The sequence below is a fragment of the Lichenostomus cassidix genome, chromosome 2, assembly GCF_008360975.1.
Source record: "Lichenostomus cassidix isolate B80296 chromosome 2, HeHo_3.0, whole genome shotgun sequence".
Lineage (NCBI taxonomy): Eukaryota > Metazoa > Chordata > Aves > Passeriformes > Meliphagidae > Lichenostomus > Lichenostomus cassidix.
In genome coordinates, this window is record NC_139482.1 from 112,248,293 (window position 1) to 112,261,744 (window position 13,452).

The 13,452-nt window shown below is 38.1% G+C and overlaps 1 long non-coding RNA gene across 1 annotated transcript; it reads right to left on the minus strand.

The window, feature by feature from the left end:
• Window positions 1-1,344: 1,344 nt before the first annotated feature.
• LOC146441995 (uncharacterized) lies at window positions 1,345-11,563 on the minus strand. The gene is made up of 6 exons (XR_014849547.1): window positions 11,399-11,563; window positions 8,458-8,595; window positions 3,330-3,509; window positions 2,357-2,471; window positions 2,156-2,245; window positions 1,345-1,889 (listed from the first exon to the last, which is right to left on the minus strand). It is a non-coding gene; the product is annotated as an uncharacterized LOC146441995 (long non-coding RNA).
• Between the last annotated feature and the right edge of the window lie 1,889 nt (window positions 11,564-13,452).

Below are 13,452 nucleotides of genomic sequence, written 5' to 3' on the forward strand. Positions count from 1 at the left end.
AGAACCAATCCAATTTTAACTGAAATAAAGCTGTTACCATAAAGTTTTAGAATCATAAAATCACAGAATTTGCAGAGCTGGAAGGGACCCCTCAGGATCATCTAGTCCAACTCCTGGAATAGCTGAACATGTAATAATGAAGATGGTTTGTACTTGCAAATTAGTCCTTTCTTCCTTCCTGTTTCCTAAAAATATTATTTTCAAACTGTCAAGTGTACTGCATTTGCAGATCTGTTAAGCAGAAAAAACATCTATGTCCCTGATAGTGTTTTCCTGTACACGTAGACCAGCAGAAACCTGTCTGGTTTTTCTCTGCATTTGTATGATTTGCCATAATCAAGTATCACAGTATTACAAAGGGTTAAGAATATCACCATCTATATATAGTTAAACTGCTGCCCACTGTCACAGTGAGATTTTTTGACATTATATTTTTCAAGGTCTGTGCTTCATGTGAAACTTTCCAACCTCTCTTCCTCCTCCTTTTGCGTTTTTTCAATTTAAATGCGATTTTAAAGTGTTTTGTCTCCAGCTCTAATCTGTCTAGGTAGCACTAGAGCTATTATTTTGATTTAAATGCCTTTTGCATATTGTCACTGCTGTGGATTTTATTCTACTAGCGGAATATTTCCCAAAGATCTGTATGTTCCAGCTTTGACTTAAGTTTATATAGATATAGATATATAGACATAGACAGAGATAAATTTTTTTTAAAAGGAAGCTTGGCTGGCTTTTTCCTGCACCTTTTTTAAGTTAGCAGACTCCAAGATCTAGGACTATCATTCTGTCATCTTCCACAAGTCTTGCATGTAAAGTAATCCCATAACACATCTAATGCATCAGTTCAGATAGCAAAGGGGTTTTAAATTAACCAAATGTATTTGGAGACTGTGGAACTGTCATATAAACTACAGGTATCACTACAGCTATGTCACCTCAGATCACAGCTACATAAAGCAGGTGCTTAGACCTTGTGTCAGTGTGGATTTCTTTTGTATGAATTTCTGCTGCATTTCTCTGCCTTCTCCTCAGAAACTAGATAAAGCTAATGCTTTTAGTTGACCACAGAAAACAGATTTTCTCCATGTCATGCCCAGGGGCTTTTAGCAGGGTCCAATACCCTGCACAGAGGTTCACAGCAAGTAAGGCAGGCTGCAGGCAATTGCATTGCCAGTCCAAGCTCCTGAATCCAGGGTGAGTCCATCTGCCTTGGGGCTAAGCAGAGCTTTGTGCAGCATCAGCCCTTAACACTGTCAGGACCTCCAGCTCTCAACCAACTACTCCCTGAACAGCCTGATCACAGGGAATTGGGGTACCTTTTTGGGCTCTGACTCTTCAGATGGGTTTCAGGAAAATGAAGAAAGTTGTGTTAATTCCCTGTTGGATAAGTATCTCCATTACTGTAGCTCTGTCAATGTAAATTAAACATTCTCATTCTGATAGGCACAGTGTGTCGCTTAGAATTCATTATGAATATTTGATAAGGTGTTGTTTATTTGTGACAAGTTGATTGTTTATGTCTCACCCACAGATACAGTTTCAAGAAGTTAAATAACCAAGATATGCATATATATATATAAAAATACATAGTTGAGTTCACTCCAGGTTCTTAGGCCACAGACCCAAATGTAAGTAACAGCAAATTTCTTTGAGTGATAAGGAGGACACATAGAAGTGGTTCTGGACAACAAAATGTTTCAAAATCTTTCACCCACCTGCTTTGTAAAGTCTGCATTTCTGGAGAAGTTCAGAGGTGCCTTTAACTAATAGGTGAAGAGCCTCTCAGGCTGAAGTGCAGTAGAAGGGGTCAACAAAAAATTATTTTGTCTGAAAACCTAAAATCTGTGTTCTGACTATAATAGTCCTTGAAAGATCTAGATATTACAAAACTGGAATAGAGCCACAAACATAAATACCAAGCTTTTGTTATCACACAGTATTTTCAGCTGAAGCACTTTTCTTTTTTAACCCAGCACTTGAGTGAATAAAACAGAAGTGATAGTGGATAACCTTCCAAACATTAAATATACTGGTCTGTAAATTCCCAAGAGGCAGATTCTTCTTGCAAAAATGGGTTTTATCTGTTTCTCCAGGTTTCTTTCTAAAACTCCACACCCACTCACATAGAGAATTAATTACAATCCATTGCTTTCACCTTTATTATTACTGAACACCATGTTCAATTTCAGAGATAGGTCTGTCACTTTTGCAGAACTATTTCTCCTTGCTTCTAGTTAGAAGAATGCTGAAAGGGAGGAAATAAGGTAATTAAGATCATTCTCCTCACTCATAAGAGCATGCATAACATTCAACTAAATTTATATTAATATCACTGAGAATTGTAACTTCTTAGGACAATTTGAGAGCTAGTGTAAATTGAAGTTGCTCATTTGAAGGCAAGTGAAGCTTTACTACAGGTAGCTCCTTAGAAGTGACAGTGTTTTATTCCATCTGAGAATCCAAGCTGGAATCTGGAAAAATCAATGTTACTGTAAAAATGTCAGCTTGTATAGGACCTGCTCAATAAATAAAATGCTTTGGCTTTAGAACAAACAGGTTTCTAAGTGTTTTTTTTACAGAAGTACCTAATCTGCACTGAGCAAAGCACCAAATTCTGAGTCTCAGATGATCCACAGAGCTTACTGCAGTCTTCCCCCCATGCAATGGACTTCTTGCTCAGCCTCCACTTAGAGCGGAAGCAAATTTCCTCCTGTCCTTGCCCAGCTTCAGGCCATTCTGCACTGCAGTGGTTTTCTCTAAGGAGCACTGGGCCAACACTGAAGATGCACCACTAAAAGCACGAGGATCACACTCACCATTTGCCACACAGTGGGGCCCAGCTGGGCCATGCTGGGCATCAGCTGCCCTGGTCAAACACAAAAGTCTGGTGTGCCACCAGCAGAGATCTGTGAGCTTGTCTCCTTCTACTGCTGATGAAAAATACTCCCTTTTAAACTGTGGGAAAGCACAAAATGCCACCCAAAGTTCCTTTCATACATGTATTATTCATCCCACATACGTGTTTTTCTCTGACTGAGCACAATTTAGTTTTCCAGGGTCAGTGTCTGCTGCTTCTCTCCCATAGGCATGTTGTGGAGGGTGATGGAAGGAATCTTCCCCACCTTGACCCACTAGGACTTGGGCTTTTCTGGATGATCACTGGTCTGGAATCTGGTTGGATATTCCCTCAACCACCTTGTCATTATTTTATCTAGTCATCACTGGCCTCCAACACCTCCACACCTCATATCCACCTAGTGTTAATTTGAAAAAAGGGCATTTAAAGTCAACACTTCGCTTTTGAGTTGTATTCATTCCTTACAGCTCACCATTTGGCCTTGTAGCTGTCTGGCAGGCCCTGGATTTCAAAGGAAGGCTGAGTAGTCTCCTTCACACAGGCCAGCTTCTTAAACAGCAATCATCATCTGGAAGGAGCTCAATATTTGCATTTTCTTCCTTATTTTAGCATAAATCTGTTCCTTCCCATCTTGAACAAGACTACACATAGGCTGCATAAAATGGAAAGTGGCACTGAGAGAGATTGTTGCTATCCATGGATTAATTCCCAGTCTGCCCAGCTGTACATGCACCTTTCTGACTTCAGGTTAATAACTGAAAACAGTAAGACATTCCATGACCAGATGCAACCAGGGCAAAAAAAAAAAAAGTGTAAAGGATCAGTGCCCAGTGTCTAGCCATTCTATTATCATCTCAGCAAGAACTGGAAACTTCTGGGAGAGAAATTGAAAGCAATAAAAGAAGGAATTGTATAGCATGATTTCATGAACAGGGACAGTCATTTTCCCAAAACAGACTTTCTCTAATAGGATCAAATATAGTGAATCAATACTTTAGCCCAGATGGGGTTCGTAGTTTCCAGAGGAAGATATCTGGAGGAAGGTACACATTTCCTATAAATATAACTGATATTTTAAGGGACTATAGCTGAAGAGAGCTATAACTCTTTTTAATTTTGTTTTAATACTGTTAACATGGTTTGGGGGAAGAAGAAGGGAAAGAAGAAGGGGAAGAAGAAGGGGAAGAGGAAGGGGAAGGAAAGGTTTTCTGTCCTGACATACTACAGCACAGACCAGGTGTACTGGGATATGCTGCTGTTTCCCTAGAAATATTCTATCTCTGTGTGCAATAAACCCAGGAGGTTAGTGAGCAATAAACAAAAGTATGTTTGTTATTAGCTCATGTCCTTGCTTTTATTGAGTCACATGTTTCTTTACCAGAAATATCATTAGCTTTCCTGCTTTGCCTCCAAAATTTATTCAGACTGTACAAATGGGGGGGGGGGGGTTATCCTTCAATTACACTTTCAGAGCATTCAGAGCTGCTGCATATCTCAGAGTTTCACTGTAATCCAGTAACCTGTGACTGAATTTCCTGTTTTCACAGTTCAACTCACTCCTTCATTTTCCTTCACTTCTGTTGCTATGAATAAGGAAAACTACAGCAACCTCTCTGTAGGTCAAAACTACAGCAAATCTAGAGCTTTTCTAGAGGTCTCCCATGTAGTAACACAGTACAAGTGCTCACTCTTTAATATTATGACAACACAAGCCCCCTCCAGGTTTTATTATCTGGAACTGGTGAAGATTTTCTGGCCAGAGGAAGAACAAGGTTCTTAGAAACCACCATTTTATGGGCTCCTCACTACAAACAGTTAAAGAGCTTAGTTTCTCAAGAAGTTTTCTTTTAAATTGTTGTGTATTATCTGTTCTCCTCCTTATCCACCTGCTGACCACTCTCATTCATCTTTGCAAACAAGGTTTAATGCACGATTTTTTAAATTTTTAGCCTCTATATAAATATGCCCTCAGAAATCCATTCTCAGCATGTCACTCACATACAGTTTTAATTGTATAAAATATATATATTTGAAAAAATAACAGCGAACTTTTTCAAATTATTTAGCTCATTTTATTAACTGTGGGAAGCAGCAGTAGAGCAGCCTCTAGCAAATAAAAAGGAGCAGATGTTGCACTGAGGAACAGAGATTATTCTCCTTTTTATATTCAGCATCTGCTTTACTCTCCTTTGACCTGTTGAAAGATTAAGCTCCAGTGAGACTGTTTGCACTTAGATCTTCCTGAAGCCTCCTCTTACCAGGAAGGATTCTATGACTATTAAGAAGGATTTGATGATCTACCTATTCAATTTTAATTCAATATTAAAATCCTTTGGACAATTCTGGCACTCCTTTGTTTCAAAAATAGCATGTTCCCTTCCTGTCACCTGGTCACTGTTTTGCGTAGAACAAGCACTGTGCTGGCCATTAAGGCATTTTCCCTTTGTACAGCTTTTGCTTGTAAATTTGGGTCAATAATAAAAGCAGTCAAAAATATACAAGATGGAGTACAAAGAATAGATTATATGTCTGTTACCACTGGACAGTAGAAGTTTTCCATCTTGAAAATGGTAATTGAATACTAGTGGCAGAAAAGTGACCTCTTGTGACCCTTCTGGTTCCATGCATCAGTTTTGTCCAGACTGTGCTTCAAAATGCTGGGAGATGCAATTATTGGTGGATGCAGATTTTAATGACTGAAATAGAGACATACAGAAGATCTCACTAAAGCTGGAACCCTTGGCCTAGAAAACTCAGTAATGACATATTAAACATAATCAAAAAAATAATTTGTTCAATGCATCTTATTTCTTTTTCCAGTATATGGAATTTTTCTTTCCAATAAATACATAAAAGCAGAATACAAACCAGCTGTTCCTCACAGCTGCTTCTCTGATGCTACAAACAGATGAGCTGACAGTTTCTAGTCCAATGGTTTCACAGAAACATCCTCTGTGTCACACATTTCATCAGTTAAAAACTATGGACTCTTTGGTACCATTTAGATGACTCTAGGTTATTGGTGGGAAAGGAGGAGGTGAAGGGAGATCATTCCTTCTAATGCTGAATATCATCCATTTCCACAGAGCTGTACCACCTTTACTAGGGTAACAGTCTGTATCTGTGTAAGCATGAATGTTCATGGAAGACTGCTACAAACCTATGTTACAATGGAAATTCTACATTTTAATTTGAAGAAATTGATAGCCTACTCTTCTTTCTGTCTCATAAGAAAACATAAACTTTATATACTTTGTAAAAACAATGACAACAAAGAAAAGAAAAACTGGAAAAAGACCCCATACTGAAGAACCTTGAATCTTGTCAGAAAAATTTTGGGGATTTTTTTATGATGAAAGGAAAATATATTGCCATGCTCTCACAGAGCTCATTCATTATTTGTGTGGTAACTCTTGAACTAATAAGGTCCTGCCTATTTAAGAGAGTCTGAACAGGCAGATGAGGAAAGACAGAGAGGTCAGAGGAAGAGCAACCAGCAAAACATCACTCTCAGGATCTTCTTTGCACTGCTCCCTTATTTTAGATACCTTTAGCTGATCCTTTCTAATTTACTGATAAACATCAGAAAATGCATGTTTTCAAACACATTTCTGCAATTCCACACCTGCCAGTTTGATGAGGTTCTTGTAAGAAGAGACAATAAGGGGTGTTATTGCACTACCCAGGCTGGCAGCTCCTATTCAGAGCCACTCAGCACCACCCTGAACAGCTTTCTGCATCAGAACAGAACTCAAGGCAATCATGGGATGCAGCAATTGTTTGTAGAAATTCTCATTTTAATTACCATCCTAGTGGCCTTGCACAATTCACTTTCCTTACACTTTGTTTGAAACAGGAGTCCTCATACAATTATTGTGTGATAATAATGATGATTATAATGATGATAATAATAATTATAATAATGATGATTACAATAATAATTTCATCTGGTCATTGCAAGGACTGAGTGTTCTCGTATGGCTTGAACACATTACACATCCCAAAGATAGGGGCTTTCCCAACAGGCTATTCTGTATTTAAGAAGTGTATTAATAGCATATGCCACCATAAGGTTTTAATACAGAAAAGTTATAATTAGCAGCAAGATGTTAGTTGGTATCTGAAATAAAATTAGATATTGTTTTCATATTCAGTCACACATGTATGGATGTACCTAATTTATTTGCATTTTTTCAGGAGGACAACTATAACTTTTCCCTTAAAACATCACATTATTTCCTTAAAGCTTTAATGATTCAATAATTATATCCCCCTAAAATAGCAGACACAAGTGTCTTGAGTATCTTACAACATCAAAATAGTATCAAGGTTTTAAGTATTCAATAATTATGCATGAAATTTTCATTAGACTTGAGATTCAATGATGAAAAAGTGTTTAAAACAGATTATCTTAACTGTGCAGCTGAACCCTGAAAGCATCAGCACTGTGAGGGATTTTGTTCTCCTTTGAAAATGGGGAAAACTGTTTTGTGCATGGTCAGAGTGATCATCAGAGAAATTGGATCAGAGCAACCAGCTTACTATGAATTATTACACCCTTGCTAACTGCAAAATAACTTTCTCCAATAAACAAGAGCTGTGAGAAAAAATAACTGGTTGTGGAGAGTTGTTCCCTTATCATTACATTGTTGGAGAGGTATTATCACAGATTTTAAAATTACATTTCATTTACCTTTTTCATAGGACTGCAGACAGAGTTGAGAAATCTATCCTGAAATTTAAGGCCTCACAGAAATGTTTTCAAATTCGTGACAAAAAAGACATATTGATGTCAAAAGAATTTTTAGAACAATTCTTGATTTATAGATGATATGAGCAAGCTAAAGAATCTGAGTACAAAGACTTCAGCAGCCAGTCAAAATTAATAAACTCCTGCTTAAACATTCATTACAATTTAACCTGGAGGATAAGGACTGTCTTCACAAGTGGGTTTAGTATCTGGTATGCCTCTTGCCTATGAAGTTGTTTTATACAGAGAAAATATGGTTTTGTAAATAGGGAAGGGAAGCATTGTTAAATGTTGTTTTCTGACTGGATTATTTCTACTGTGCCACTTTACCTATAAATTTGACAAAAGCTTTACAGATTTTATGAGGATTGTACTGGTATGTCATACACAAAAGAGGAGGGAAAGATTACTGCTAGTCTCAGCAACAGATGTCAGAACTACGATTGTAAACCCCTTCAAATACCACTCAAGAAAAATTGCCTGAAGAATTGTGAATTTTAACTGTTTCTAATATCAGTTTTAGAACCTCTACCCAGCAGTTTGTTCACCGTATGTGCTGGAGCCCTTAGAAAAAAAACTTGCTTGGGATTTTAGATCACACCAAGATCTCCCAACACATCAGTTATCTTTAATATATACAAGAGAAAATTAATTTGAATCGTGTCAGGGACACAATCCCTTAGGCTGTAACCACTGCCCATAAAGACAGCAGGCAGGAGAGCATAACCAAAGCCTTCATGACCCATAGTGGTCAGTGGGAATGATTCAACTGCAGTGCAGATTCAGCAATTTGCATAACTGGTGGTACTCTTTAAAAGGCGCATTCATAGACAAGACATTCAACTCCTACCCGTGTCTGTAGGATGAAAGCAACAACCATGTTTGGGTGCTTTCCAGAATGATGCTTAGGCACTCTGAACGTCTTTCAAAATGTAGTTATTTCCAGCATAACTTTTGGTGAAAATCTGTTTTCCAGCTTGATGTCAGCCTAACATAAAGAAAATAAGAGAGATTTAATCATATATATGTGTGTGTGTGTATGCATACCCATGCATTTATTTATCTATATATAATTGAGAGTCACTTGGGAAATATGGAAAATAACATCTAAATAAAAAACTGCAGCTCCAAGACAGTTCTCTCAGCTCTCTCTTTCTCCAAGGAGAGAGGGATTGGGAGTGGGGATACAGCCAGATAAGCACCAGCAATCTAGGAGCTCAGCTCCTTAATTAGATCCTCATCAGTCCTGTGTAGCTGCAGCACAGGAAGCAGAGTGGCTCTGCAGACAGTGCACATCTGCAGGGTGCTTCCCTGTCTGCCAAATTCAATCCCCATCAGCTGAAGCTGCTGTTGATAAGCCAGTTGTGAAATATGGCAAATGCCTGACTGATAAAAGACCCACCCCTCTCCCACACCAGGTAGCAGCCTCCCTGCCAGATTAAGAATTTGAAACAAATATGCAAAACAGGCAATAATTGTAAATATCTTAGTGAGATTTCTGCTTTCTTTGATTGCTTCTAGGAGGACAAGGAGGCCATTTCTCAAGGCAGAGTTTGGCTGTGGGAGAGGAAAACAGCAACACAAACACCGTATTCCTCCTGGAAAATATGACCTACTGTAACACTCCTTCACACACTAAACCCCAGAGTGAAGCCACCAACCTTTGGTTCCTGAAGGGTGAGCATAACCCCAGGAAAATGGATAAAAACCAAGATTGTGTGTATGTGTGTTACAGTTTTAATGGTACACAATTGTTCCTCTGTAACAACTAGTTAGACCAAAAATTAGACTCTTAAGATGACAATTACACTAAAAATAACTAAATTTTCAGACTACTTTTATGTAGATGTCCTTCTTCTTTGCCCTCAATCAGGATTTTCAGCACGGCAGCACCAAAATGGGAGACATGCCACTCCAATAAAACCTTCACAGCACCATGCCAGGCTCTCAACACTTCCCAGGCTGAGTTCCTCCTGCTTGAATGCTAGGCAGAGAGCTGGTGGGAATGGTCTAGTGGTGGCAACCTTTCCACTGGAAAACATAAAGCATGATGTCTTCCAGATTTAAGTATGTCTTCCAGATACTTTACAGAAGTAAGATTTGAAACACCTTGCTCTTGTTCATGTTTCTTTTCAGTGAATATGAATGCCCCTTTATTACCAATACAAAATCTTATTTCCAGTTTTTATGTCGTTGACTATCTCCACTCTCTCCTCTTGAAGGGAATATTGTCAAAAGTCAACATTTATCTCTCAATATGCAGTTTTCTCTCCAACCAAAAATACCCTGTGTAGGAAAGTCACTCATTAGTTGCTGATTATAAGCTTTGCTGTTCCTGTCCATGCACAATTCCTTCTCTTAACTGCACTGCTGTTCATCACTGGACAGTTCTTATTAATGTGGAACTGTGTAATTTTCCTTCATACTCTTAACTCTCTTGTAATCTTAAGATGAAGGCCACAAAATTTTTTCTCTGAGCTAACAGTAAAGTCCTTAAGTCATATGATTATTATTAAAATTTACAAGGGTATGATTTGTACAGGAAAAAAAACTCTGTGTGTAATGTACAGATAACAGAAAATTTGAGAGAAAGATAAGAGAAAACATGGACAAGTCTAACTTTTCATCAAGATGCAATAATCACCACATCTTTCAAATAAAACTGAAAAATGTGAATAACAACATATTTAGAGTAAGATATTATTAGATTCTTGGTAAATCACATCCATCTATCTTAAGCCTTTAATCAGAGCCTTACCCTGCCTACTAGCCAAAATTATTGCACATATCATATCCATCTTCCAACTGCTGTCCATCTCATCAATGCAAATCATTCCCAAATCCCAGTAACTGATAAGCTGATAAACTAATCGAGAAAAAAAATGAAAACCAATGTAATGCATGAAATCTCTTGCTATAGAGTTATGCATAACAGAGGACAGATTCTACTGTTCACATTCAAAGCCAAGCCAAAATTTAGGATCCAAAAAACAAGTCTAGACAAAATCCTATCCGCTAACTTTGGGGTATTCAAAGGGAATTTGGTACCTAAAACCCAGACCACCAGACAACAATGCCATTATTTATGCAAAATCAGATATAAAAGTTGGGACAGGCACAGCAAAGAGTGGAGATGAAGTCCTGAGGTCTCCTGCTCTCATTCTGCATTGCAGGTTACCTTGTTAAAGACAGGTTTTGTCAGATCCAACTCCATGCTACATTAGTTTATATTGATTTCTTACATTAAGTTGATCTATAACTCAGAAAAACTAAGTCCCAGGAAAAATCCTCAAATGGTGCAAACCTAATTTTGTACATCACTTCTGTATCAAGCCAGCAGCTTACGTGTATTGAGATATTACCCCTGTCAATTGCAGACACCACAGTGTTATCCTGCAGTTGTAGGTACCCTGACCCAATTTAAAATCAGCACTAGGGAGAGAATTCTGGTGCATAACAATTAACCTGGCTGAGAAAACAACAGAAAATTGATAACCTATCTTTAATTTCAGATTTCTTGAGCTAAAAAGCTTAATTGTGCTGATAGATCAAATACATAAAATGCAAGATGCTCTAATACAGCCTGATAATTTTAAACACATTTTGTTTGAAGAGAGCCCAAAGCACTGGAGAATATGGCCCTGTACCACACTCTAGCAAGTGGTACAGGGAGGGAGGGAGGCATATGCAGATAAATCCTTTGCTGTTTGTTTAAATTCAAGGAGATTTGCTTGGAATAAGCTTCATATCACACAAAGGGCAGAGACCTATTCCATTATAAAGCCACTTACCAATGAAGTTTATTTTACCCTTGTAGCATATTGACTTGGTTGTTCCCTGCTCAGGTGCTCCTGGTGCAAAGAGCTGCACTCTCAAGCAAGCTTTACCTTGGAGGCTCTGGAGTACTGAAGTCAATAACGTCCACTCTCCACAGGGGCCAAGGACAGAGCCTGGAGTCCTTCACAGCCTGCAGGATCTCCTTGTTTTTTACACAAGAAGCACCCAGCTGTGTTTGGGTACCTGCCTGCAATAGCAGACAGCTCATTAAAAGTAGCTTTTTAGGTTAATGTAACAAAATAGATCAACTTGACAGTGTGCTACCAACAGACTGATTTTCTCTGCTACTCAAAATACAGGTCCCAAAACACAAAGCATTTGTAAATCAATTAATAAAATAGTTGCTATGCAGGAACACTCTTAGAAGTAATAAGAGCACCAGACATGCAGACTGATCTTTCACATTCCTAATAATTCACACAGTTGGTATTTAGAGGATAAGAAAAACTCTCACATCATTCCTAGCTTCCAATATCTTTCTGGAAGGTCAATGATTATTCTTCCTCCCATCCCTGGAGGTGCTCAAGGCTAGGCTGGATGGAGCTCTGAGCAACAGAACTAATCTGGTGAAAGGTATCCTTGCCCATTTCAGGGAGTTTGGGAAGAGATGATCCTTATCTTTAATTTTGATCAAATGGGTGACATTTGTCACACAAACACATCAAGTTTGATAACTTTTTTTCAAAATATCTTTCAACCTTTTGAATTAAAGCAGTCATCCTGGAAGAATTAAACACTGATTTTGGCCTGGATTCATTCCATTTCCTTGGGTTTTTCTACCAGAAAGAAAAAGGCCAATTTGTTAGAAATGTATAATTGAGCAAGCCTGAGTTCCTCAAAGATGTGTGTCCTCCATCAGGTGTATGGACAACACAAAATTAAACTAACATTTGCTTTCACTTTGGGTTGGTTTGGCTTTTTTTTTTTAGTTAAAATGCCCAACATTTCCCAAAAATTTTGAAAAAAAAAAGCTTTTTCTGCAAAATAAATGCTGGGAAAAGAGTGGATTTTTGTCCATTTTATTTCCATCATCATGTAAGGAACAGTAGGAGAAAAGGCACAGCTTTCTTGATTTCAGTCAACTTGAACTATAACCAAGGTTTTCCAGAATGCCAAGAACCTGCAGAGCTACAGCTGTGATAAACCCAAACCAAGAGTCATTTTCTGTGGATATGATGCTCAGCCTGATGGAGAAGAGGGATGGAAACCAAATTCTTCAGTGGATACACTTCAGTATACAGTGTCCTCAGCTGAGGATATCAGACAGAAGAGAAATTTTGTCAGCCTACCCCTACTAGAAAACCCTGAAAAATGCCAAGTACAAGCTGTTCCTCTGTCATCCCCATCATGTTTTGACACTTACCTGATTGCCAGAGCTATTTGCTAGAACAGAGGGACAAGCCAATCCTGGGGAGGTTGAATGAAAATTAAAGATAATAAAAGCAACAGCAAGAATAACTCCCCACAAAGTAATTCAGACAAAAATATTCAGATCCAATCATTTGACATCAAAAATGCCAAAACTGAGATGATCTACAGAGTTTCCAGGCAGGTCTTCTGGGTACCATAATTATGTATTTAAGTAAAATGATAGCATTCTCCTCAGGATGCCTGCTTTATTTGGTGAACAGGATTACAGAATTGTTTTGAGGGCAGGAAATGTGCTACAGAAGTTTGGCTGGCTGAAAATAAGCTGCCAGATATATTTTCACATAGATAATATTTTTACCACAAGGTCTGCTGTGCAAAGTTTGTGTAGGAAAGGTTTTATTTATCTTTAAAATAAACAAAGTCAGACACAAATGCTCTATAAAAAGTCTAACTTAACTTACATACAGAGAGATAAATTTATTCTGAATCAATCTATTCAAGACCAGACAAACCAAACCACCAAGTCTGCAATTGGTTGTAAGTTGCCATAAATATTTCTAGAAAAAGGAATAGTAAAAAACAACTTGGAAGAGAGAGCAGTACCACTTTTCTTGACAGAAATTCTTCTCACTTGCTT